Source organism: Pan troglodytes, chromosome 2 (assembly GCF_028858775.2).
Source record: "Pan troglodytes isolate AG18354 chromosome 2, NHGRI_mPanTro3-v2.0_pri, whole genome shotgun sequence".
Lineage (NCBI taxonomy): Eukaryota > Metazoa > Chordata > Mammalia > Primates > Hominidae > Pan > Pan troglodytes.
In genome coordinates, this window is record NC_086015.1 from 118,051,940 (window position 1) to 118,078,713 (window position 26,774).

General features: G+C 35.2%; 1 protein-coding gene across 46 annotated transcripts in view; it reads right to left on the reverse strand.

The window, feature by feature from the left end:
* The window catches only part of ZBTB20 (zinc finger and BTB domain containing 20), an 830,436-nt gene that overhangs the window by 419,231 nt on the left and 384,431 nt on the right, over window positions 1-26,774 (reverse strand). Inside the window, exon 5 of one of the 46 annotated variants that reach the window (XM_054682148.2) lies at window positions 5,418-5,570. The exons of 41 other annotated variants lie outside the window; for them this stretch is intronic. The gene's annotated coding sequence lies outside the window, so the exon portion shown is untranslated. Of the gene's footprint in view, window positions 1-5,417; window positions 5,571-9,739; window positions 9,859-22,365; window positions 22,780-26,774 lie in introns of those variants that run through there. 4 more of the 46 variants (XM_054682147.2, XM_054682181.2, XM_054682151.2 and 1 more) reach the window with 4 other exon arrangements.

Below are 26,774 nucleotides of genomic sequence, written 5' to 3' on the forward strand. Positions count from 1 at the left end.
ACCTTGGATAATTTAGTTAAACTAAACTTCAGTTTTCACTTCTGTAAAATGAAGGAAATAGTAGAGGTTCTATTGTCATGAATTTCTGGCAAGAAATCAATGAATAAATGAAATGATGAATGAATGTTGCTTAGCATGTTGCCTGGCACATAAAAAGCTCTCAGTAAATATTAACTGTAATTAAAAAATATCTAAAAGCCGGTTGCTTTCTTTTGGTTATTTTTTTAATATGACTTGATTTTATTCATAACTTACTGACTATATTTTCTTCCCTTCTGGAATGATGTTCTATTGAGGTTTCTTTTTCTTTTATTCCAGAATGTTCTCTGAGCAATCTCTTCATTTCTGCCTCATTCATCAGATAGGATTGTAGGCGTTCATTTTGGTAGTTCTGCATTTGGTTTTCTGTCACTGCTTATGCTGTTTTCTTGTTCTAACTCAGTGGTTTAAAAAGTAAAATTCAAGTAAGGACTAAACATAAGAGAATTTACTGGGACTAATGGTTATCAAAATTGGGCATAAAGGGATGTTATTAAAAATAAATCACACAGAGGGAGAACAGCTGATGACAGCAGCTGTGAAATGGATGTACATGGTGGGAATCAGTGAGCCCCAAAGAAACAAACAAAAAACACTGGAGGGCCATGAAACTTACATGATTTACAAGGGAAACCCAAGCTTTATGAACAGCCTCTGAAGACTACAGAGGCCAAGCAAGTCCCTTCTGGATGAAAATTTGGATAAGACAGCAATACTGAAAGGAGTTATGTTCCCTGATCAAATGGGAGCTACAGATAAGAAAAGAATGAGAAATAAAATGAAAATCTTTACCGAGTTTGATTTCCTTATTGTATAATCTGCACTGAGGGGACACCATCTCTGGGTATACCACTATAGATACACTTACCAAATGCTTAGTGATTATTGCAATAGTTAGAAGAGAATATATTTTAAGAGCCAAAGTTACAAATCTATGGACAAGATGAATTAATATTAGAACCCATGTTGAGATATATAGGGCCCAAGTAGTCTGTGACACAAAAGTTTGTGTTTTTATTTAAATAGAACTCTAAAGACTTAGTTGTTTGAAATATATTTAATGTAGAGAAACATTTTTTTGAAAATTTGGTTTACTGTAAAGATGAATGGAGATGTCTAACTTTTTGCCTTTTTTTTCTAGATATGGACCCACCTCTCTATTTTCAAGAGCATTAAATTCAGTTAAAAACTAAAAACAAAAATACTGCCAAGGGATTGAGATGGTAAAGTAACATCATGCCTGATAGAATAAACTATCAACACAGCATGAACAAACCCAACTGAAATGGAACAAGCAAGCTTTACACAAGTAAAAGAAGCTCTCTAGAGTGTTAAAATGAAAATACGACTAAACAGAACCAAAACTGCTATTCATGGGAATAGCAAATGAAGAATTTTCTTCAGAATCTACACGGATAACTTCTATGAGATTATTCAAAATGTGGAAATTTTTTTCAGAATTCTTGTTTCCAAATGGAATTTAATACATTTCATGAAACAAATGAAATTTTATCAGAAATGAAACATTTAAATTACCAAAAGCCTAGCCTCCTTAGGAAGGCTGTTTTAGGAAGACATGGGTAGAAATATTTTCATCAAAGCCCTGATCATCTTCCCTTTTTGAGGTGAAATCACTCTACTCTGCTGGAAACCTACATTTAGTTATTTATAAACCAGTATTAAATGTATATTGTTTCAAATCTCTATGTAGGAAAAATATCCCACATTCATTCCCATTTTACTATGAACTGTATAAACTTCTAAAATCATCATGAAAAGAAAAACATCACCCTTTCTGCTAATTAAGTGTTCTTGCTTTTTTTCTAGTAATGGGTATTTGAAAAATAACAATATGCAAGAGTATGATCTTACAGTGAATATAGCCACTAGGTCAATATGATAAATTTAATGTGAGACTTTAAAATTGAGCTTTCCTTTTATGCTACTATTCTCTAAATAACTTCTTTATTTGCTATGATTAAAATATCTTTTCATCAAATTTGATATAAATATACTAGATATGGTAAATATATTTATCATTTAAAATAACAATTGAATTGTACAATAAACACTATATCATTGCCCAATTTTTATTTTGATAAAATCTTTTTAAGTGATATCATTTCATGTTAGGCTTTTTGTGCTGCTTAATATTATAATTAATAATTCATATTTTTGTCTTTCTCCTCTCTGACAACTTTTATTTTTAATCGGTGGGCATGTGCCAAATTGGTTTGTTATTTATTTATAATGTAAAATGACAAGGGAATTGAATATGTGAAATAAGATAGATTTTCTTTCATATGACAAAAATTTCTTAGTAATGGGGATGCTTCTCGCTTACCCTTATAGATTCAAGGGTTTTAGAGAGGTTAGATCAAATGTCACACTTCTCATATAACAACATGTGGTAAGTGCATTAAATAGACTGTTCATTTTTTAAAAATTCATTTTAGTTTTGTGAAGACATCTGGGCACATGCATAAAAAACAGGACAAAACAATATCAAAATTTGTAAAAGACTCCCTACTCCGATAAATCCTATAGTGTCAATTAAGTAAAAATTCTGACCAAACAGATGTATTTGTATTCTTTCTTAAAAACTAAAACAGGCAAACGTAATAGGAATAAACAGAGAACGTTTCAAAGATACAGAATTTCCATTGAAAAAATCAAATGTTCTGTCTGTAGGACTTTATAGAACATTAAATAATCTTTTCAGTACTGTCCATAACCAGAAACCACATAAGCTGGATGCTAGACTATTGACTAGTTATGAGAAAAAATTCACAGTTTGATCTCAAGGGCATCAGCGATCCTGGGCTCAGGTGATCCTCCCGCCTTGGCCTCCCAAAGTGTTGGGATTACAGGTGTGAGCCATCATGCCTGGCCATCGTGCCAACGTATTGAAGTGGCAAGAACTAATGCTGAGCAGAGAATGGGCCATACCTGGGTGGTTTTAAGAGGTGCTGCTATAATGAAAAATCACAGGCTCACCCAAGAACTACCGTGGAATCAGAACCTCTAGGGATATGGCCCTAGAATCTGCATTTTAAGCCAGTTCTTGAGGTGCAATTCAGTTTGAGAACTACAGTCTTAAGGCAAAACCTTTCTATCATACCAGAGCTTCCAATTGTCAGGCCCTTTGAATCCACCCTTTGTGTCAAACCTTAGATAATTAAAGAGACATAACAAACGTGATCCTGTTACATGCTTCCTCACAGATTTCAGTGTCTCCCATTTCTTCTATTAGTTTAAAAAACATAGTCCACCATCACAGGGCCCTGCTTAAGCCAGCTCCTCCTCTGTGGCTCTGCCTTTGTGGTCAACCTGTGCAAAACTTTGAGGCTGTGACATCACTTAGTCAGTCTCCAACATTTGGAACAAGAGAACTTTTTCTAACAATTTGATCCCAATTCCTATTTTAAGCTTGAGCATTATGAAGGCTGTATCTGTATATAATATTGAACACTTCAAAACAATTTTAGATCTTAATTATTTTGTTATTAAAATGTTGGGGGTGTTTAAGTTGACATTGAGTCAGATGTAGGAACTGATATACAGTGAAGTTAAATCCTTTAGGGTAAACTCATTCAGTGGTAGAGGCTGAACTACAGAGCCTAGGCATTCTGACATTCCACCACTGTGCTTATCAGCTTGCTCCTTGAGCAAACCTTTCCCTGCCTTTATGAGAATATGCCCATTTTATGAGCTCTGTATCTATGAGATATTTTACCTATGCTTATGTACACATGGTGTTTATCTTTCAAAGCTGGACTATGGAAAAGCCTAATTTTACAAACATGTTAGTAAAAGATTATGTAATCTGAGGTGATTATGTTTAAAATGGCAATGATAATGATGTTAATTCCAGTCCTGTGAGGTACTGTTTCTGATCTGGAAAGAGCAGTTTTCTTTTTTAACAGCTTATTTTGTATTTTCATAATCCATTTTAAGGTTTGGTATTAATATAGACATGAGAAATAAAATATAACTGTTGCCATGCCAAATGTATATCAAAAAGTTGCTAATAGCCATGACTACTATTTGGTTAACTGTATTTCACTATTTAAATAAAATGATGGAAAATGATGTGTCTAGGATCTCATTCATAATAATGAAAGACAATAGAAACTATTAGCATAGGTATGATGCTAATGAATGGTAAATTTTCAATAGAGATCCATCGACCAGATTGTTTGAAAAATGTTTCCTGTGGGTACGAAAAATGCACACAAACAAACACATGCATCAAAATGTCCATAATTAAGTTTTTAGGGAAAAATACCAATATATGTTGGTTAAGGACTTTCACTTAAATGGCATTATAGATCTTTCAGAAATGAGAGTTGATTTATACTTCAGTATTTTGGTTCCCAAAGGTTGGGACAGTGGGTGGTAGAGGAAAAGTAGAGTAAATGGAAGGTATACATGTATGTGTGTGCATATGGGCAACTTTAAGCACCTTGAATTTAATGAACAAAAAATGTCATTATTCTGTGTTTATATATTTTTGTGTGAAACAAGTACCTTTCTCTATCACTGGAGTTTACATGGTTTTTCTCATGATATCTTTTGAGAATCTCTTTAAACACTAAAATACATTTTTCCAAATGAAAACTCCCATAATTCTGCTTTATTAATATCTGAATGAATATTTCCATTGATTTGTCCAGAAGAAGGAACTGAGTACTGTTTAGAGAGCAATCTTTTTCATGATAATTGGCAGCAATGTTTCCCTGCTATCAGAAAGAAAACTATAGAAATACGAAACTTTAGATAAACATGGAGATAAAAATAATATTATAGAGTCCAACTGGTATCTTTGAGGTGAGGACAGGCTGAGATGGACTCCTTGGCTTCCTTCTGTCCAAAAATTTCCTGTTTCCCTATTTCCTATGGTTACCACCATGGAACATGTTAAAATCTCAGTAGGGACTCTGTTTCAACTTTTCCTGTCAAAACACAGTGAAAAAGCTTAATGGAAAAAAATGTCCTTCCTATCTCCACGCCAGGCACAGTGTAAGATCCACAAACTTAAAAGCCAGGAAAATATTCTTTTATGTGCCCCAAAGCTGGGCAAGTGACCTAGTACTACAAAAATTCCCAAATAGGCATGTGACCTGACTAATGTGTGCTGTGAGATGAGTCAAGAAAAATGGAACCATCTGTACTTTTATTGGACAGTCAAATAATTTCTTTCTGTCCACCCAAAAACATAATTTCTATGTTAAGAGTGATACAAGGAGACTTTTAGAAAGTCTAATTTTTAAAATCAGAGATATAAAAATATATGAAAAGTATAACCTATTAAACACTGGTGGAGATAAGCAAATAGGTTTATGAAATCATTATTGCTTTAAAAATTTGTTACCTACTCATTGTGTACTAAGGCTTCTCTATGACATACAGAAGAGGCCGGTGCGGTGGCTCACGCCTGTAATCCCAGCATTTCGGGAGGCTGAGGCAGGTGGATCATGAGGTCAGGAGTTCAAGACCAGCCTGGCCAAGATGGGGAAACCCCGTCTCTACTGAAAATACAAAAAAAAAAAAAAATTAGCTGGGCATGGCGGTGGGCACCTGTAATCCCAGCTACTCTGGAGGCAGAGGCAGAGAACTGCTTGAACCTTGGAGGCGGAGGTTGCAGCAAGCCAAGATTGCCCCACTGCACTCCAGCCTGGGTGATAGAGCAAGACTGTAAAAAAAAAAAAAAGAAAAAGAAAAAGAAAAGAAAAAAAGACATACAGAAGGAAATCAGGGAAAATGGGAAAATGAAGGGAATTAACAAATTGCAATAATCTTTAAGAAGTAGAGTATGAACAATTTTCCTTTTCTAGGATGAAAGCTACCAACAACTGAACTCTTAGAGTGAGTGATGGCAGAAAAAATAGCAATCAAGAATAGGGGCATGTTAGTTTTTAGACATGTTTACAAAACTCTGCCTTTTATTTCTTAAACCCATAGGTCAACCACCCATCATACCTACATTACCCCATATGACAAGTGGATTTGTTGTATATTTCAAGTTTTTAATCTTGGTGGGAAGGGGGAGGGCATAGAAGTATTTATTGGTAAAATATCATAATAAAGGTTGAGCCTGTCAATGATTGTACCTAACAATAATAAATACGTGTAGGAAGTAAGAAAGGCAAAAATGAAGCCGGGTAGGATACTGTGGATATGGTGACAGACAAGTATCTATACGAAATCCTGAGATATTTGTCCTCCATTTCATAAATTAAAGTGCCCCCTCTTTTGCTTTACAGATAAGGAAACTGAGGTGCATTATAATAGCAACAGCAGCTGATGTGTAGTAGATCCATACCACAAGCCAGGTACGATGTCAAACATTTAAATGTATCATTTAATTTAATTTTCATAGATCTCCTACAAGACAAGTGCTATTATTTTCATTTTACATACAAGAAAACTAAAGCTGACAGAGATTAAACAACTTGTCCAAGGTTGCATAGTAACTAAGTGAAAGAGCCAAGATATGAACTCAGATCTGTCTGATTTCAAAACCCAGGCCCTTAAACACTAGGCCAGTGGTTTTTTAACCCTGATTGCACATTAGAAGCACCTGGCAAGCTTTTAAAACCTACTGATACTCAGACCCTACCCCAGAACAATTAAATCAGAATTTCTTGTACCTGGGCCCTGATGTGGGTGTTTGTTTCAAAGCCTTTCTGGGTGACTGTAAAATATAGCTTGGGTAAAGAAGAATTGTTGGGTGTCTCCCATGGAGGTCAGTATATCTGTGCCAATATGTGAGGTAGTACAAGACTCAAGTGTCCTCAGTCTGTCTGCAGTGGTTTTTCCCTTGCCCCATCATGTTCACTTTGACATCTTTTTTTTATTATGATTTTTGGAGAAGTAATATACAAGTGACAATTTTTTTACAAAGCATTGTCACAGCAGAACATGGTCATAAGTCCATCAAAGAGAAACCTGTTCATATCTATGTACAGGCTATGATGAATGAATACAAAGAAGACTATGTTTATTACTCTCATCCCCAAAGGGAAGTATAAAGCTGGCCTTAAAAGCTGTTCATACCAAAGCTAATCACTAAAATTTGGAATGGCTTCCTCCTCTCCTTTCACAAATGCAATAGGGTAGCCACTGGATCTAAGGGGAAAAGATCCAATTACCACTCTTTACAATGCTTTTTCACTTAGGATCTCAAGACGACTGACAGTCATTCAAAACATAAAAGTAAAGTGAAAATGTCTCTAGTAGAAGTGAAAAGAAAATGTCTGTAGTAGGAAGAAGGCCTAAATTTGTGTCTATACTCCGCCACTTTACTGCAATGACTTGAGGCCAAAAGTAAAGTGACAGAGTATAGACACAAATTTACTGCCATGACTTGAGCCTTGATTTCCTTTTCTATATGTACTTAAGCCACATCATCCTTAGGGCAGTGATCCCAAAAATGTGGTCCCCATCAGCATCATCTGGAAACATATCAGAAGTGAAATTATCAGTCCCTACCCTAGACTCTGAATCAGAAACTTGGTGAAGGGGCAGTAATCTGTGTCTTAACAAACATTGCAAATAATTCTGACCACCTCCAGCTGACTCTGATGTATCCACCTCCATGGGGTTGTTGTCTAAGGATAAAAGGAGATGGTCCATAAAATTGTTAGTTTTTTTACTATCTACTGAAATCAGAAATTTCAAAATTCTCTCACAGAGATATTTTAGAGAAATAATGTTACAGCCTACATTAGTTAGATAATAACCTCATTTCTGAATTTCACTTTGAATGTGTAGACGAGGCACAAGTCAACCAGAGGTTATGCAATTAGCTTGGAGTCAAAGAGAAAGCAAGGAGTAGAGCTGAGAAGGAAACCCCAGTGTGAACTTGATTTTTATTCAATCAAACTGTTAAGGTACCAACCACGCACTTTCATCTATAATCACAATGAACCTTTTAATAAACATGTTTCTATCCTCTTAGCTTAAAAAATATAACAGTAGCTTTTTGGATTTTAAAACAGATTGACTTCTATACTTCTGGGCTAAAGGCAGCTCAAGAGTCAATAAGAATCACAAGCTTTCCACAGTGAGAAGAAAGTGCAATTGCCCAGTCCTCTCTATCTATGAAGTGCAGACAGTATTCCTCTTCCTCACCTCACACTTTCGATTATTGCAATGGTGGAAACCATGATAAATAAAAGCGCTTATCTAGTGGTTTGGTTTTCACTAAAATTACAGACTTCTGTAACATTATTTGGATACCATAAAACACAAACCAAATTTTAGGAGATGCTTTAGGGTGTTTTTTCCCCTGCCCTCCTGTCGGAAGCCCTCTATCTTTTTACTGTAATTTATCTGATATAGCTACCAAGATGCTTGATACTTTTACATGCAAGGGTGCTGAAAAACAAAGAGCGAGGGAATGGGTTGTTAATGAAATTCTCTGATTGTAAAAAGCACTCTGGAATGATCAGGTGGTAAATAATAATAAGAGGAAATAACATAAAGTGCTTAGGTGCTACAGCGATAGTCACCATATAAATGCAGAAGAGATCAGACATGAATAGAATTTGCATTTTATGCAGCTGCTGTGTGTGTATATAGAATATACAGTAGCTAATTTTTCAATAATGCTGGTAAAATATTGTTCAAAATCTATTCTTGCTGTCTTCTCACTTTAAAAGGCATTATATAGAAAAACACCCATCTGTCCTAGTGCAATGGTGAATGTGTGCAAAGAGCCTAGAAAAAGAGCCTCTTTGCATACATGAAAAAAAAGAACTCAAATAAAAGGAGATAATGAAGAAGAGACAATAGTAACACTATTAGAACAGCTATGCAGACATGAACAAAGGTGATCTTTGAAAAACATCAGGGATAAATAACTCTGTTAATGTGTGGCAGAGAAACTACAATTAAGACATACAGTAATATACCAAAAATATAGACATGCTTTTATTTTGTCTACTGGGCTATGGTGATAGTGATGGTTGTTTTTGAATAGAAAGGAAGAAGAGAGTGGGAAGTATGATTTCGTTGTTTGTTGTTACTGTTGCTGCTCAGTTTAGAACAACAACATCAACTACACACCAGACCCGTCCAACAGTTCCACAAACAACGCTTACCATGAATCTGCCCTCAATTTTCTTGTTGTTATTTTCCCTTAATACTTATTGATAATCCAGTGCCCATTCATTAGATATGCTAAATCCTCGTCCATGGTTACTCTCCTTTGGAAGAGACTGAGAAGATGCTAAGAGGGAGTTTCTCTTACACATAAGGGAAGAGTCTGTTTAGGAATCTGAGAAAGCAGAGGCCAGGATAAAGAGACCACTAGTCAATCAATACTAAGCACCGAAGACTGAATCACCCAAAGATACAATTATCTCCCTTCCTTTGTTCTGCCTCTTAGTCAAATAAAGGATTGTTTGTAGAACCTTTTCTGTTCCTGATCTCTAAAAAGCAGGACTGGACTTGCACATCCAACTATAATTCAAAATATCTCACATTTCCAACTTGAAAGAAGACATAAACTGTTCCAAAGAAACTCAGAGAGAGCAAATGCATATTCACAAAACTTTCACTTATTCCTAGAATAGGAAAATGGAGAGAGAACTAACCACATAAGAAAGGGCTAATAATAATAATAATAATAGTAATAATGATGATATTAATCAATACTTTGGATTCTAGAGAATGATTTATCACAAAAATTCACCTGTATTAAGGGAGACTCCAGGACAAGGAGGTCATTAAGCTACATTTCCATCTTCAGGATTCAGCCAAACTCAGACTCTCCGGAAAGCTGTAAATGCTCTCAGAACAGACTTTAGTAATGAGATTGGAATGAACACTGGGCCTATGGCGTAAAAGCATCTCCCTGCCCCTTGTTCTAAAAGTTAACTATTAAACCATGTGCGGTTCATCCTGATTTGGTTTACTCAATTCTAGAAACAAGGACATGCTGATCAGATTGCCCTGGGCAATTGAATACCTACTGAAGCCTTTGGGAAGACAGTGTTCTTCCCACCACCCCTACTTAAAAGGCTTCTATTATCAGACTACCAATTCTGCGTTACTGGTGAAGGATAGAAAGTATCTTCTTTTGAAGGACAAGTTTTTCACTCACTGAGTTTTCTGCTTTGGGTATATACTCAACATGTTAAGTGCTTAATCTTTTTCCCCCCATTCCCCTTTTTCTACTGTAGTGTTTGTTTGTTTGTTTGTTTGTTTTTTAATTATTTGAAGAGTCACTTGTCTGGATGCTTCGTTCTAGTAGAATTTGGCTGATTTTTTTCCCAACACCTTTTAGTGGAATGCAGTAACAGATGCATGGAGGGAGAATTGGTCTTAACAGTATTTTTAGGTTTCATCTGTGTCAGAGAGAGATCTCTTCCCTTTATTGATTTCTTGCATACACTATCCACACTACAGCTTCAAACGGCTACAACAGTGTTTGAAAAATTGGTTGTTCCTCACTGTTCAAACCATTTTTCAAAACAGTCGTTACAAGCTTCATTTTACTTTCTGTTATAAGGAGGGTTTTGTTTGGGTTGGTTTCATTTTCTTTGTGGCGTCATGCTAGCAGAGAAACACAGTCAGGAATATAGCTTTTAAATGTGGTATGATTGGGATTATAACCATATCATAATCTATATTGAAAATTTATTAGATTGAGCCATGTGCAGTTAAAAAGAAAGAGGTCAGAAGTCTTTGATATTTTTCACAAACATGAACACCATCTCATGCAGACGTTAAAATTCACCAAGCAAATGATACCCCACTGTTGGAAAGATATTTTCTCATGTCAACAACTCAGGAAGGAGTGGGGAGGGAATGGGACATATACATGTAAAATTTTTCTCTATATTTTTGATGATAACTCTCTGTGAATATGTTTTACTACCTAGGTAATGCTTATATTTGTAAAAACATATAGTTATATCAGAAAGTCAATTTTGAATAAACCTGAGAATGGCAAACTATAATTTTTAAAATACTAACCTTTTAGAACTGTTCATTTTCACTTTTATTTCCAGGACTCACTATCTTAAAGAGAAGAATAAAAGTTGAAGATCCTTGGGATTAACAGAAAGGGTGGAAATAGCCAAATGTATTCATATTTTTGGCCAGGTGCAGTGGCTTATGCCTGTAGTCCCAGCACTTTGAGAGGCTGAGGCAGGCAGATCACCTAAGGTCAGGAGCTCGAGACCAGCCTGGCCAACATGGTGAAACCCTGTCTCTACTAAAAATATAAAAAATTAGCCAGGCATGGTGGTACACACCTGTAATCCCAGTTCGGCAGGCTGAGGCAGGAGAATTGCTTGAACCCAGGAGATGGAGGTTGCAGTAAGCAAAGACTGAGCCACTGCACTCCAGCCTGGGTGACAGAGCAAGAGTCTGTCTCAATAAAATAAAATAAAATGACATTCATATTTTTAAAATACAGCAATATTCATTTGTTTAAAAAACAAGATTGAGAGCACAGTTATATAGTGACTTTTGATACATACACAATAAAACTTATTGAATTTTCAAAAAGCGAGAAAAAAACTACTCTGCTTTAAATTTAAAGTAATAAATAATAATGAAGACATATCAACATTGGTAACTGTCAGAGTGAGAAAAGGAAATTGAACATTCAATGTGACCAGAGGAAGGGTGAACATGGGAGATACTGCCCAGGAAAAGTGCTCATGATGAGTAATTCAAAGACCCAGAATCTTAACATAAATTTTTTATAGTTTTCTTTTCAAGGGAATATTTGAAAAAAGATGGTTCTGGGGTTTTTGTTGTAGCTTCTTTCTTTCTTTCTCTTTCTTTCCTTCTTTCTTTCTTTCTTTCTTTTCTTTCTTTCTCTCTCTTTCTTTCTTTTGGTTTTGTTGTAGCTTCCTCTTTCTCTCTCTTTCTCTTTCTTTCTAGCTAAAATTTCACTCTAAATTCCAGGAAATTTTCACGAGATCCTTTTAGAGGTTCTGACACAAATAAAGTAAAAGTAAACCTGTTGTGGCAAAGTTACTAACTAGTCTACACTAACTCTCAGTCCTTGCTCAAAGCAAAATAATGGAGTTTGGGGTGCAATCTGGTGAACTCAATGGTCCAACTGCATAAAGGCAAAGAGGAAAGCCAGGCTTGGGCACTTCTGCAGAAAATGAAGATTACTGGTTTGAAGGCCAGTCTTCTCACTGCTTCACTGTATGTGGCGACTATTGTTAAATTAGATATCCCTATTCTGATGAAAAGGCAATGTGCTATTTTTGGGGTATACATGTTTCAAGCTGTAAACTGCAAAGTGCTGTATAAAAGTAAAGTGGTGTTAATGCCTCATAAGATAAACATATAGATTGATGATGGAGGCATTTAAAATGCTTTAATTGCCCACTTTAATAAAGCACTAAATAATTATAATAAAAACAATTCTTCAGAAAACTTGGTGGGAAAAAGGCCTACAGGATATGTTTGTTAAGAATAATTAGATTTTAGTTTTGGAGGAAAAGGTAGGACAAGTCACAGGAGGCACTCGATGAGAAGTCAGGAATGCCTAGTACATAAGCCACACATATTAAGTTGTAGTTTCTTCAAAACTGACAATAACATGTCCTCCAAAACCAAAGGGAAAATCAAAGGATGTTGCCTATACTTATGTACCTTTTGCTACTGGAGATCTAGTCAATCTATAGCCTTGGATTCATAGCTCTATAACATGACAACATAGCAAAATCTCACCATCACTTTGTTTTAAAGAAATTGGCAGCTGGGTGCGGTGGCTCAAGCCTGTAATCCATGAACTTTGGGAGGCCAAGGTGGGCGGATCACAAGGTCAGGAATTTGAGACCAGCCTGGCCAACATAGTGAAACCCCGTCGCTACTAAAAATACAAAAAAGTAGCTGGGTGTGGCAGTGGATACCTGTAATCCCGGCTACTTGGGAGGCAGAGGCAAGAGAATCACTTGAACCCAGGAGGCGGAGCTTGCAGTGAGCGGAGATCGCACCACCGCACTCCAACCCAGGCGACAGTCCGTGACTCCATCAAAGAAAGAAAGAAAGAAAAGGAAGGAAGGAAGGAAGGAAGGAAGGAATAAATTGGCCATGCCTCCAAGTGAATTATACTATAAACTTCTTTCCCATTACCAATAATGTAAATATATAACCAGGCACAAGCATGTGGAAATGGAGAAAGGATGAACGTTAGTCTTAGAAACTTTGGTTTGTATCCCATTTCCACGTTTTAACAAGTCATTTAGCCTCTCTAGGTCAAGATTTTCTTACCTATTAAATGAAGATAATGGTACCCATCTCACAAAATTGTTTTAAGAATTAAATGTAAAATGCTTGGCACAGAGAGGTCACTCAATAAATGGCAGCCAAATCACCACATGCAGTAAAACCCAGATAAAATATATTCAGCCAGGACTGTTGCTCTGTGAGTAGGTCTGGTATCCATGCTACAAAATCTATTAAGCCTAAATAATTTGGTCATTTTAGCAATACTCTTTAGAGATTTTTTAATGACATTTCCCAAAGGTCAAGCTAGCTTATGGTTATGCGGAACTGCTGCATTTATAAGAGAGTTTAGTGGGTTCATAAAATAAGTCTTGCTCCCCAAATCCGGATCATAAAGACCTTCTATCATAAAGGATAAGAGTGACATTTAAAAAACCAGTTTTTAAAAAATGATGGTAGCAAATAAATGCAGATGATCAGGATGACAGCAAGTACCAAGTCAAAGCAACACGGAGAAGAAATAGGCCCTAGCCTGCAGGTTACACTTTAAACACTGAGGAGAAATGGGAGAGTAAAGAGCAACATTGAGCCTCATCGGACTGTAGGTGAAAAAAGATTCAAAATCTGACTCTAAAGCAATAGGTAAAGACATATTTAAAAATGCTTATCTGTAGGAAGAAAAGCAGTAAAGCAGAATTCCTAGGAATTGAGAAACACTTAGGAAGAAAATGCTTAAGTAGTATGATCCAAGGTGAGGCTAGCTGCAGAAAATACAAATATTTATGGGTTAAATCAGGACTGAGGAAAATACAAAGCCAAATATGGGCAGCTCTGAGGGGGAAAAAATAGGCAGCTTGGTACTCAACTGTCATCACAATTCATTTGTGTTTCACGTCCCACTGTTTGTGACATTAACAGAATTTTGAATTTAGCAATGGACTATTTTTGTATTGTGAATCTCTGCAGCCATTTTCCATATGTAGCTACCACTGTAACTAGCAATAACAGCCTTTTGAGCTTTAAAATGCTTCCAATTAATAAGATTCAAAATAGGGGTCACCTAAGAGTTTTCCAAGTTAATTCCCTTTGTCTACTCTTTGAAGTAGAGTGGTATTCCTGCTATTCATTTGCATTGAGCCCAAATTATTTGACCATTTCAGTAAGATATCCTTAGGTAGCTTTTGCTTTTATTGTCATTTTCCAAAGGATTAAGTTAGTTTTAGATTTTTGAACTGCATTTTCATTTAACTAAAATAACTAAAGCAATCTTTTTATGAGGGTATTTAAATAGATCAAATTTACACCAAGTTCCTACTGTGTGTCAAACATTAGCAAAGCAATTTAAAATGTTATTATTTATATATCAATACATACAAATCATATGTGTTACATATTAATGAGCTTATAGCCATTATACACAGGACTTTTATGTGTTATTATTGTTGTGGTTATTTCTGTTGTTAGCAGGTATCAGTTATCAAGTACCTATTATGTTCCAAGAACTCTACCAAGGACTATACACACTCACCATGTAATGAAGATATTATTGGTTTATTTTCCATTTGAAGATTTAGTCACAAAAAGTAACTTGTCCATGAGCATATAATTTGTGCATTCTCTTAAAATCACTTAAACTTCCACATAACACCTGGATTGACGTATGCTTTTTCTTACAAAATATACTTCAATTCAATAAAGATTCTTTAGTCACCTACTATGTGGCACCTGCTAGGATAGTTATCTTTGTTTGCTATTATGCTAAATCACAGATCTGACCATTAGAATCTCTTCCTTCCTGAAAATACCCTCTTTAGGTAAAACTGTATTTCTTATCATTTTCCATCACTGATTGAATAAAGAAAGGTGGCACTATCTGGAAAACATAAGAGCGTTGGATTTACAAGTTTCTTTTAATAAAACAAACCAAGTTAATCACAAATTGTTGCAACAAAATATGTGACATGAAGGGCATTTAAGGCACATTTAGACATTATTTCTATCTAGAAACAGAAATTTAGTCCACATAATGTCATTTATCTACTGAGCTAAATCGTATTACAATTTTCATCTATAAAATCCAGATTCTTAATGTGTGTTGGAAAGATAATATCTCTGACCCACTCTCAGTAAGAAATGTGTTTTGAATTGTTTTGTTAGTAATAATAATGGAGTTGTACTGGACAAAATATATTTTCAGCAAGTTTCTCTGGTAATAAAAATAACTGTAATAGTAGTAATAATACTAGTAATCACCAATAAATAATAGATAGCATTTATTGAACTCTACTATGTGCCAGGTACTGTGATTAGCACTTTACATGTATTATCTTATTAATTTCTCAAAATATTACATGAGGTAAGTACCGTAAATCCAATTTAACAGAAAAGCACATTGAGATATAGAAATCCAATAATTTGGTAAAGATCACACAGATAGAAAAGAGGTACAAGTCAGGATTGGAACCCAAGGAATCTGACTCTCGCATCTACTCTAGGTGGGGGATATAGCAGGTGCTATGGTGTTTGTTCAAGAGAATACTCCATTTGTGTTGTTTTATCTACCTTATTAGGGTTGGGGCCCATTTGGTCTGTAAGCCAAATCTGAAGACAGCTGAAATGAGTTAAGGTTTGAGTTAGTGCTATTCACACTATCTGCCAATTAAAATGCTCCCTTCTGAGAAGCTGTAGCCGGTTGGCATAACCTTAGGACATAATACGTGCTCAAAAAAGTATCTGATGAATGTTAACAATAGTTTCTCTAAGTGGTGATTTTACTTTCTTTAAAAAATACTTTTTCCTATTGTCAGAAATATTTTCAACATGGGCACATTACTTAGGTGATCAAGGGGAAATTCAGGACTTTACTTAAAAAATGTTTTTGTTTTGTTTTACAATTAGGTTGTTAGTCTCAGTTAAAACATAACTCCTGCTGGGAAGCCTTTCCTGTTGCTCTACTCTCTGACCTTTTGAAGGACAGTACTCCTTACTCTGTCTGCCTCAGAACCTTATGAAGGCCACATACTATTGTTAATTATCAGTCTTCTCTGCTTTATGTGAAGTCCCTTGAAGATTGACCCCATTACTTATCTACCTCTTAGAGCTCTAAGCATCTTGAGTGCCTACCACTCAGTTCAATGAAAAAACCCAGAACACACATACACCAGAACAAGCACAAAAGATGAAAAAGAATTATTTTAGGGTTGACAATGCACACTCTTGGTATTTGCAGATGATTTGTTTCTCCCCTTACATTATGTGCAGGTCCCCATGGAAAGAAGTTTCCCACAAGAAGTGTCTTGAATTTACTGGTCTATTCTCTGGAGGATTTTACAAATGCATCAAGGAATACACGCACACACACACATACACATTATGAAATAATATGAGGATAATTAGAAGTAATGGGGAACACAGGAGGCAATTTCTAAAAAATGAAGCATATTTTATATATATATAATGTATATATGTATACCTGTATATAATGTATATATGTATACCTGTATATATAATGTATATATGTATACCTGTATATATAATGTATAGATGTATACCTGTATATATAATGTATAGATGTATACCTGTATATATAATGTATATATGTATACATGTATGTATATATATACACACATACATGTATATATATATATACACATATACACACACACTTTTTTTTTTTGAGATGGAGTTCCGCTTTGCTCCCCAGGCTGGAGTGCAACGGCGCGATCTCAGCTCACTGCAACCTCCGCCTCCCGAGTTCAAGCGATTTTCCTGCTTCAGCCACCCAAGCAGCTTTGATTACAGGCATGTGCTACCACGCCCAGCTAATTTTGCATTTTTAATAGAGACGGGGTTTTGCCATGATGGCCAGGCTGGTCTCAAACTCCTGACCTCAGGTGATCTGCCCGCCTTGGCCTTCCAAAGTGCTGAGATTACAGGCGTGAGCTACCACACCCAGCCACATTTATATTTTATATTTAGTAATTTTATTCCTTTCCTACCCCATTATAATATAAACTTCATGAAAGTACTAACTTTATTTTATTCACTACAGTACCCCTAGTCCCTAAAAGAAGGCATGGCATTACATCCTCAATAAATATATGTTGAAAAGAAGGAAAAAGGTATAGATGTTTCCACTGTATTTCTTATATTTTTCTGGAAACAAAGGGGAAAGGTGTTCCCAAAAGGTTTCCAGGAAAACTTCAATCACCAATGAAACTGCAAGCTCTTATCATGTTCCTCAGACCACTACCTAATTAATTCCTTTATGTGCAATACATCCTTTCTAGCCTGTTGATACTCAATTTCTGGCACTGCTGTAACTTGTGGAGCAAAGAGTGCCACGTGAGAGGTGCTTGGGCCCCTTCATACTGTGCCTCACCTGCGAACTGGGGAGGCCGCTGCCATTTAGGCTCCAGCATCTTTTACAGGCCAGCTGAGCCACCAGAAGGGAAGGGGAGAAAGAGACATGCAAGTTCTCAGAATGTCTGGTATATTCACTCACACACATTTCTCTTCTCTTCCCAAAAAGGATCCTGGTAACAAATCACTGATTAATGATGAGAGAAATGGAATCAGGAGGACCCCATGATACCCTCTCATCCTAGTTTTAGGAGATAAAATCTCACACTGTGGGGAGGAGGAAGACCCTACAGGGTTTTCTTATGTTTTGCAGCTTCCAAATTGTAGTAGGGTCCTATTCTATAAAATTGCTACCAACAACTGTATACTTAGTGATATAATACCATATGGAACCTTGAGTTTTACTTAAAGAGTAGATTATGTGGCAATTCATAGTTATCCTAGTATGGATAAGAAAATATCCTAGTAATAACATAATTATTCTAGTTATGAGTTTTTTCAGACAAGAAACTCTTTTATTCATCTTTTTATCTCTAGTGCCCAGACTCAACATATGACTTTGTATATAGTAGTTCTTAATAAATGATAGCTTAAAAATAAAATAATATTTTTAAAATGGTGAGATATGGCTTAAAGGGGTTCAAACAAATTCAGAGTTTTGTCTAATCTAGATGTTTCTAGATTTATGAGCAGGCAATCACATATTATTGAGTATGTATTAGTGTTTTAGTTAGTGTTAATACAGTATAATAAACCCTCATTGATTGTTGTAGAGAAATCCTACTATTTTATGCTCATATACTAGAAATGTTTAAAGTCACAATTTTAAAATAGTGGACTTCAAACTTTATTATGCACAACTAACCTGGGCAGTTTCCTAAACTGCAGATCCAGGCTACATTCTCAGAGCTTCTGATTTAGAAATTCTGGAATGGGGTTCAGGAATCTCCATTTTAACAGGTGCTCTAGATAATCCTGATATAGGTAATCCCTAGGTAATCCTGATACAGTTGGTCCTTGGACTACTTACCATGGACTAGGCTACAAGGTAATATAATAATAAATCTATACAGTTCACCTTTTCAATACGAAGAGAAGAGACTAGCCTATTAAATGTGACTTAACTATCAAAATTACCTGTGAAAAGAATAGGCAATTTGCTAAGACTTCTCAAAATGAACCAAGGGAGGACATAAGGGCAAGAAATATTAAATTTCAAGCCAGAAATGACTCTTTTTAAAACTTCAAAGAGACTGACAATCTGCTTAAAGTAAAAGTGGAGGAAGAATGGCAGCAGTACAGAAGTGTTTTATGAACAATTTAGGAAAGCAACATTGATTCAAGAGGTTTATTTGATAACACGTTTTAATGGTTAAAAGCGAGTGCCTTCTAAATCTTTGATTTGCTGCTAAAATATATATGTATTTATTTACATGAAATAATTTTTTTAAATTCCCCCTTTAACTCCCTACTTTCCACACATTTTTAGCTTGCCAACATTACTGCGTTAATGGTGTCCTTTTTTTCTCTCTCTCTCTAGAAACACATGCCCTGGGATTAAAAGGGGATTACTTTGGTCTACTTCCACATCCATGTCCCAGGGAAGGTACTGCTTCTGCTTCTGACCTGACCTTTAGGTATCTGCAGCCTTCAATTCTTTACAGCGGGAGTTGCTTTAGCATTGATTTCTTGGAGAACTAAGAGCTGTTTTCAAGAGCCATTTTCAAGACGAATAATGAAAATTATTTTCTTATGCTTATGGATGTTACAAACTGTGTAACAAGCTTTTCTCTTTAACTTTGCTGCAAGAAAGTTTAAAGGCAACTGTATAGCACTTCATTGAATATAGTTTTATGCTGACCTCACTTCTAACTCCATTTTTATATCCTTTCCTTTATTGTTTTATTTCTCTTACCTATTTCTAATTCATGTATTTTGCTGCAATCATGTATTTATGTTTATTTTTTCATTGTCAGCCATTTTAATTCCCTTACTGGTGCAATAAATAGTAAATAAGACAAATAAACAAAACAAAAACATATGTATGTATGTGTATTTGGTATTTACATCACATGTACTCAAAATAAAAAATAAAAACTAACCACCTAAAATAATTGACATATTTCATTATTCTTTGGGCTATAGATTCACTTGACTGCAGCACTTCCATTTAGGGAGATATAAAATTAAAATACCACCATGAAAAAATCCATATGAAATTTGACATAGGTATTTTCAGCCCCAGGTCATTAATTCAGTTCTGACTGACATCTTTCAGTTCTGTTTTAAAATTTTTGTGTTCAGTCTTTCGATTACACACACAAAAAAGTTTTGGCTTAATCAGCCTAATAAAGTGTATATTCCTGAAAACATTTTTATGTAAACAAATATAGAAGTATACATGATACATACACATACATTTTTTACTTAGAGTCTTCAAACCAAATATTTCAGTCCTTTGCTTCCAGTATTATTTTCTTTTAAGTAAATACTTTTCATTAAGCAACGAAGAGTGATAGTCATCTCAACACCAAAAACTTGTATTCAGGCTAAGTTTAGTCTACTTTGCATATTTTCCTCTGAGAATGATCCAGCCAGTCTCAGTCTGATTCTAGTAAAACTCAGGTAATGTGGAAGAACTCTAATCGAGTATTAGACATTTTAACAATTATATTCATATTGATATGTCCTTATACGACCACTCTAGGTGAAATATTATTATGCTTGGGACTTAAGTATGATTTTTGTTCTTTTATTAATTTCTGAATCTCATATCCTTCCAGATACCAAAGGAATACAGTACCACCTGGGAATAATGTCAATTTGCACTTTAAAAAAATATTTTGTTGCTTTTCCCCCTCAGCATGGGCAACCAATAGCTGATTCATACTTTCATTACATCACAGTTGGATTACAGAAGGGCTCTTTAGTCTGGCCTCCGCATGTCTCTTGCAACTCATTTGTAGACAGTCCAGAAACTAGCAGCTGGACTTCATTTTTGTTCCAGCAGTCACCATTTTATAATGTTTCTCTAAGTCACTGTGAGTTTCACTGATGACAAGTCTAAAACTCCACAGGTACTCATATTTAGTGGGTTAAATCAGAGAGAAAGGATTATGCTTAACTTTCTATAGGTTCATGTCACTCAACTATACTTTGCCATTCACTTACCATACGTCAAAAAGGTGGAATAATACTATTCTTACATAGAAGACTAATAAGATATACTTAGCAAAAGTAGGTGGTTGCAAAACATTTTTTTTAAAAATCGGAGTGCTGTATTTTTAAAATCTTGCATAGAACTCTGGTTCAATTTTTGAGTCTTTCCAATTTCTCATAACTCTGTGGTATTCATAATAAAGCAGGCAGATGGTTAAGTCTCTGAACATATGCTTTAAATGCCCCCTTTGCTATTTCTAAATAATGGACCAAATTTTGCCCTCAAATAGTCACAAGAAACTTTAAGGAGGCTGCCTCTTGAAATCTGAGGACAGAATGTGATCCAGTGGGAATTAAACCTTTAAAAAATATATTTTCTAAACTTTCTTATGAGCTCTATTCCCTATACCAAGACAAATTACATTTTTTAATAACATAGGATATAGTAAGAGAAAAATCCTAACCAATACAACATTACTTGGCTCAAGGAATAGATTAGAAGGCAACATATGTTTTATTTATTTATATTTTAAAATTCTGATTTTCTAAAACATGAGAGTCATCTGATTAATTTCTGTGTGATTACCAGATTTTCCATTTTTATTATTATTCCTATTACTAGTATCATGTAGATGTTATATTGTTAAAACATCTTGAAATTATTAATTAGTTAATTTAGTTTAAATTATGATTATGCCTTTGTTTTAAATCAATGTTTTTCATAGTTATTAAAAGCCAAAAGCACTATTTTTCCAGTCACTTACTTTCATTTCAAAAACAGTTTGTTGTCGATGAAAGCGCATTTTCCAGGTTATCACAGAATATGCAATTCATCTGCAATGGATATATATATTCTGGTAATGTTGCTCACATAACCTAGCTGTACTTGTAAGAGTATCTCTGTTTCTTAATGTCTATATTTTATACATGGAATTAACCTTCATTTGCACACTTATATTTCTATGTATTTAAATTTATTCCTGAAAGACCTCTAAACTAGTGTCTCCTGTCTTACGATGTCCACAAAACTTAGCAGTCTGATTAACATTACAGATAAAAAGACCACACAATTGACAATAAGGACACTTTAGTTATTATAGACGTCTGAAGTTTAAGTATTCCAAAACTATAATGTCCCTTTAGAAATTCTCAATAAGGATTAGCTTGGTCCTAACGAAAACAGTGTTTACTTTTAAAAATAAATGCAATAGTTGTACCCAAATATGTTCGAAACACTGTATGACGTGTCATAATCAACAATGTTGAAAATAACTAAAGATCTTTAAATCAAGTGATAATTTTACACATATATCCACAAATATCTGAACAAAATTTATAATTACTATTGGGACAAAACATTAACATATTCTTCTGCTAATAAAGACAAACAACTTTGAGAAAATCCTCTCTCATTCTCACGTCTCTAACTTTCACAATAAATGCAGCACTGAAACTAAATTTCCAACTTAGAAATACGCTGAGCTCCAATAAACAAGTTGATTTTAAAAACTCACCAGACTAACAGTTATGCTTTTTCCCTTATCTTTCCTTTGCTTTCCCTTGTTCTTTCACTTTCCATGCACACACAATCACACTTACCTGCACAAGTCTGAAACATCAGTCTATGTATTTTTTTTGAAATGTACTCTGTACCGATGCATTTTTCTGTGTTTCTTTCTAACCCTCGAGAATGTTAAGAATTTAGGAAGAGAGCCACAGCTTAAGAGTGCAATTATTTGCCAGTAAATACTCAATTTGCTTGTCCTGTGATTTTTCTTCTAACTTGCATATTCAATAATCCGTCCCTGACTGCGTCACGAGCACAAAAAGTCTTTTCTCCAAAGGAGAACACTTTCGCCAATCAACCTTCAGCCACGCCAGGGCACAGCTCGTCAGGGTGATTTGTTAGCTTTAATTAATAATTCCTCACACTGGCCATTTTCACAAATAATGCAGTGAGGCTGGGAGGCTAGATTGCTATGATTCAGACAGATAAAACTACAGTGGAAAGGGGATGGGGAGGGGTGTGGGGGAATTCAGATGCCGTTTATAAACACCTCTAATCATACTCTTTCAGTTTACAATATAGAGGACATCTCAGTTGAATTACCACGTTATGTCCACCAATTTGTATTCAGATGGAAACCATATGTTCCTCCACTTTATCTGCTAGGGACTCCCTGGTGCCAACACAGTCATTGGGCAGACAACATTCACAAAAGAAGTCTCTAGCCTCTGGATTGCAAAAGTTTACTGCAGGGTGAAGTTGAGAAATCAGACATATACTGCACTTCTCAGTGAGCTTGGGTAACAGTCTGGAAACACAGAAGTATGAGTTATGAGTGTCAGATTTTCTCTTATCCTGCTATGTGATACTGGGCATTTCATTTAGCCTTAAAAAAAAAATCTCATACCTCATCCTCAAATCAGTTTGCAACAATGACTGATTTGTTCATGCATTCTATGAACATTTATTGACTCCCAAATATATGCTACACACTGTATTAAATGCTGAGAATTTTGCTTGAAAGTAAGACTTTTCCATTTAACTGACAATCCATGGGCTTGAACAAAGCCACCAAACAGATAGTGTGCAAATAAAAATAAGGATTTCTAACAGTTTCTGTGTGGCTCAACCAAATAATCAGTAATTGACAACACACTTGAGTCCATTATGCAAAAGTAATGCTCGGGGTAAAAAAGAATATACAGAGATTAAAAAATATGTTTTTCGAAGATTAAAAAATTTCCCTCAAAGTGACTAGAGCACTAAGAAATATATTAATATGTTCATAAACAATTTCCAAAGATTCACAATCACTTTAGGAACATGCAAATAAAAAAATTTTATTAATGTCCTTAATCTTATATAAGAATATACGCCTGTGTTTGAGACTGCAAATTTATTAATTTATTGGATACATATTTATTGAGCATCTACTCTATTTCAGGAACTGAATAATATTGGAGATAAGTAAAGCACAGCCTCGTTATTCAAGAAGCTCACAATTTAGTCACCAGACTCTAAAAGAGAAAACACACATCTCAAATGAAAACTGTAATACAATATAGCCAGAGCAATGACACAAATATACATAAACATATAGGATGGGCCTCCTAGAAGTGATGCATCAACTATTTGTAAAGGTTGGGTAGAAGTACCAGTGGTGAGAAGAACATTCTAGGGAGAGGCAAACCTTTGAACTCTTTCTCAAACTGTTACTAGAAGCAGAGCACCAGTTCTAGAAAAGATGGGATTTAATACATGACAATTTCAGATAAATGTTTCAGATGGTAAATATTGCAGGATTTAAAAATAAATTTATTAAGAAACAAATGTTCCCCAAAACTATAATGTCTTGATATCATCAAAAAAGCATGCAGCATCTCTAGCACTGGCACATAGTAACATACATGTCTTTCTCACTTTGTGTGTTTCAGTTCTCTGAGGCAAACATGAAACATGCTTGACACACACTGCCTTTCTGTGTTTTCTTGCCTATTTATCTTCTTTTACTATGGGCAGGCTTGTACTGCTTCTGTTTTCACTGTACCATAAGATAAATCATATCTGCATGACTGTTAAAGGCACGGGAAAAATCTATGTCCATTTTGTGGTCACACATCTACCTCTAGTCAGATAGCACATGCTATATGGGACTAAGAGTGCAAATGTTAAATGAGAAAGGACATAATACTCCTAAACCCCCAAAAAGCTCTTTCATAGATAGTAAATACTCCTAGAAACTATACAGAACTCTTGGTGTTATTTAACATTTTGCTTTATATTATATTTAACAGTGTAAGGCAACAGCCAGAATACTATTTACCATAGATCAGTAACATCTAGCCATTTAAAGAATTTACATAGTTTATTAATTCATTAAATATGTATGTATTGAGCTCCTACTATATACTGAGCACTTATCAGTAAATGTTTGATTTTTATTCCCACAATGCTTACACATAATAATATTAACATTCATTGAGTGCTGACTATATGCTAGGGACTAATCTAAGGACTTTACATATAGTATCTCATTTAATTCCCACAGTAACATTATATGTTAGGTACTATTACCACCTCCATTTAGTATATTATGAAACTCACAAGTAGAGAAGCTAGATATACACTATGTGAATTCATTCTACACAATGAGACCAGGGCAACTAATGTCCACCAAAAATCAGATTTATTACTTTATAGTTACACAGTCACAAGTAATGTTTATGTTGTGAAAATTAAAGAAAATAAGTCCGGGCACGGTGGCTCAAGACTGTATTCCCAGCACTTTGGGAGGCTGAGCTGGGTGGATCACCTGAAGTCAGGAGTTCGAGACCAGCCTGGCCAACATGGTGAAATCCTGTCTCTAATAAAAATACAAAAACTAGCTGGGGTGGTGGCAGAAAGCTGTAATCCCATCTACTTGGGGGGCTGAGGTAGGAGAATCGCCTGAACCTGGGAGATGGAGGTTCCAGTGAGCCGAGATCATGCCACTGCACTCTGGCCTGGGTGACAGAGCCAGACTCCATCTCAAAAAAAAAAAAAAAGAAAAGAAAAGAAAGAAAATGATATGCTTAATGTGCATAGCACAAAATCTAGCCCAGAATAGGTGTAAAATATAGGGCATTTGAAGTATTCAGAGTTAAAGATTACCACATACAACTAAGACTTACTGTTTCTGGACCAAATGACCATATATTATTGAAGCCTATCTTAGACAATAAATGTAAATAAATCTTAACTAAAGCAAATTAGCCTTGGTAGTCTGGGAGGGTTTTCCTTTGAAGATGTTAATAATATAGTTGAACTGGTTGTGTTTAAGAAAGCAGAGCTGACAGACAAAATAGAGATAGATGACACAGGAACTCACCAGTTAATAATAGAAAAAATTCTTGTTTTTCCAAGTGATTAATACAATATTACATTGTATTTAATGTAGATGAAAAAGCTTATTTGGTACTCACTGGGGAAGCCACCACTCAGTATAATCATATGCTCTTTTCAAATAATCCCATGCTGCTAACTTTACAGCTAACTGCCAGCATTTGCCAACTCCGGGCACTCTGATGCCCTCTCCACATTCTTTCTTCTCTCTTGACATTGACTAAGTCCAGCCACCCATAATTCTTGACCTAAACTATGGCACAAACATCCATGAAACAGAACATTTATTTTTGGTGATAAAGCTGGTTCTAGATGAAATGGTGGTATTTCTTTATGGAGGAGCTGCAAGGAGGCTCTCTTCATTTGCTTGTGTGTGTAAGTAAAGTTTCTGATTTGGGATAAAGGACTGCCTGGACCCTCAATTATTGGTGTTTATTCTATGGATATTGGCTGAGATATTTTGTATGGGAAAACCAGCAGATGAGTTAATGAGCATCCGTCTGAGCCATACTAACCTAGTGGCACCTCCTGGGAAGCCAGGGCGTTCTAGAATCTGTTTATTTCTCAAATGAAAATCCTAATTCATAGAAGTTAAAAGTATAGAAGACAACTTCACGTACTCTTTCTTCATGATACCTGGATTGGTTACAACTTAGTAAAATTTTAGCCTGTTTGGTCCCTCCTTCCTTACTGGCTGTCTGAGTTTCTAGCCTTATACAGGAAAACCTTGTCTTCTAATTGAAAATGATGACAAACAGAAGTTATGACAGACACATTTCAAAGTAGATGCTATTTTTCCCAAATAAATTCCACATACATTCCAATTCCTAAACTTATATATTTTCACATATGTTATATAAATACCTGACACCTTAAAATGTTTTACTTAGTGAGACCTAGATAATGAAGGAATGAAAAGGTGACTTAATCCCAGTTTTTCTAAACAAGAAGTTTAGAACTCACGTATTTTAAACTTGTTAAGTGATGATCAATATAATGGGCTGTATATTTGGTTGAGAGTTAAAAATCTAAAGTTTTCTCAGAGTACTTTAAGGCATTGCTTTCTCAGTGGAAATCTTCGACCTTCACATTCTCAAAAGGAGAAAAATGTTTCTTGTCA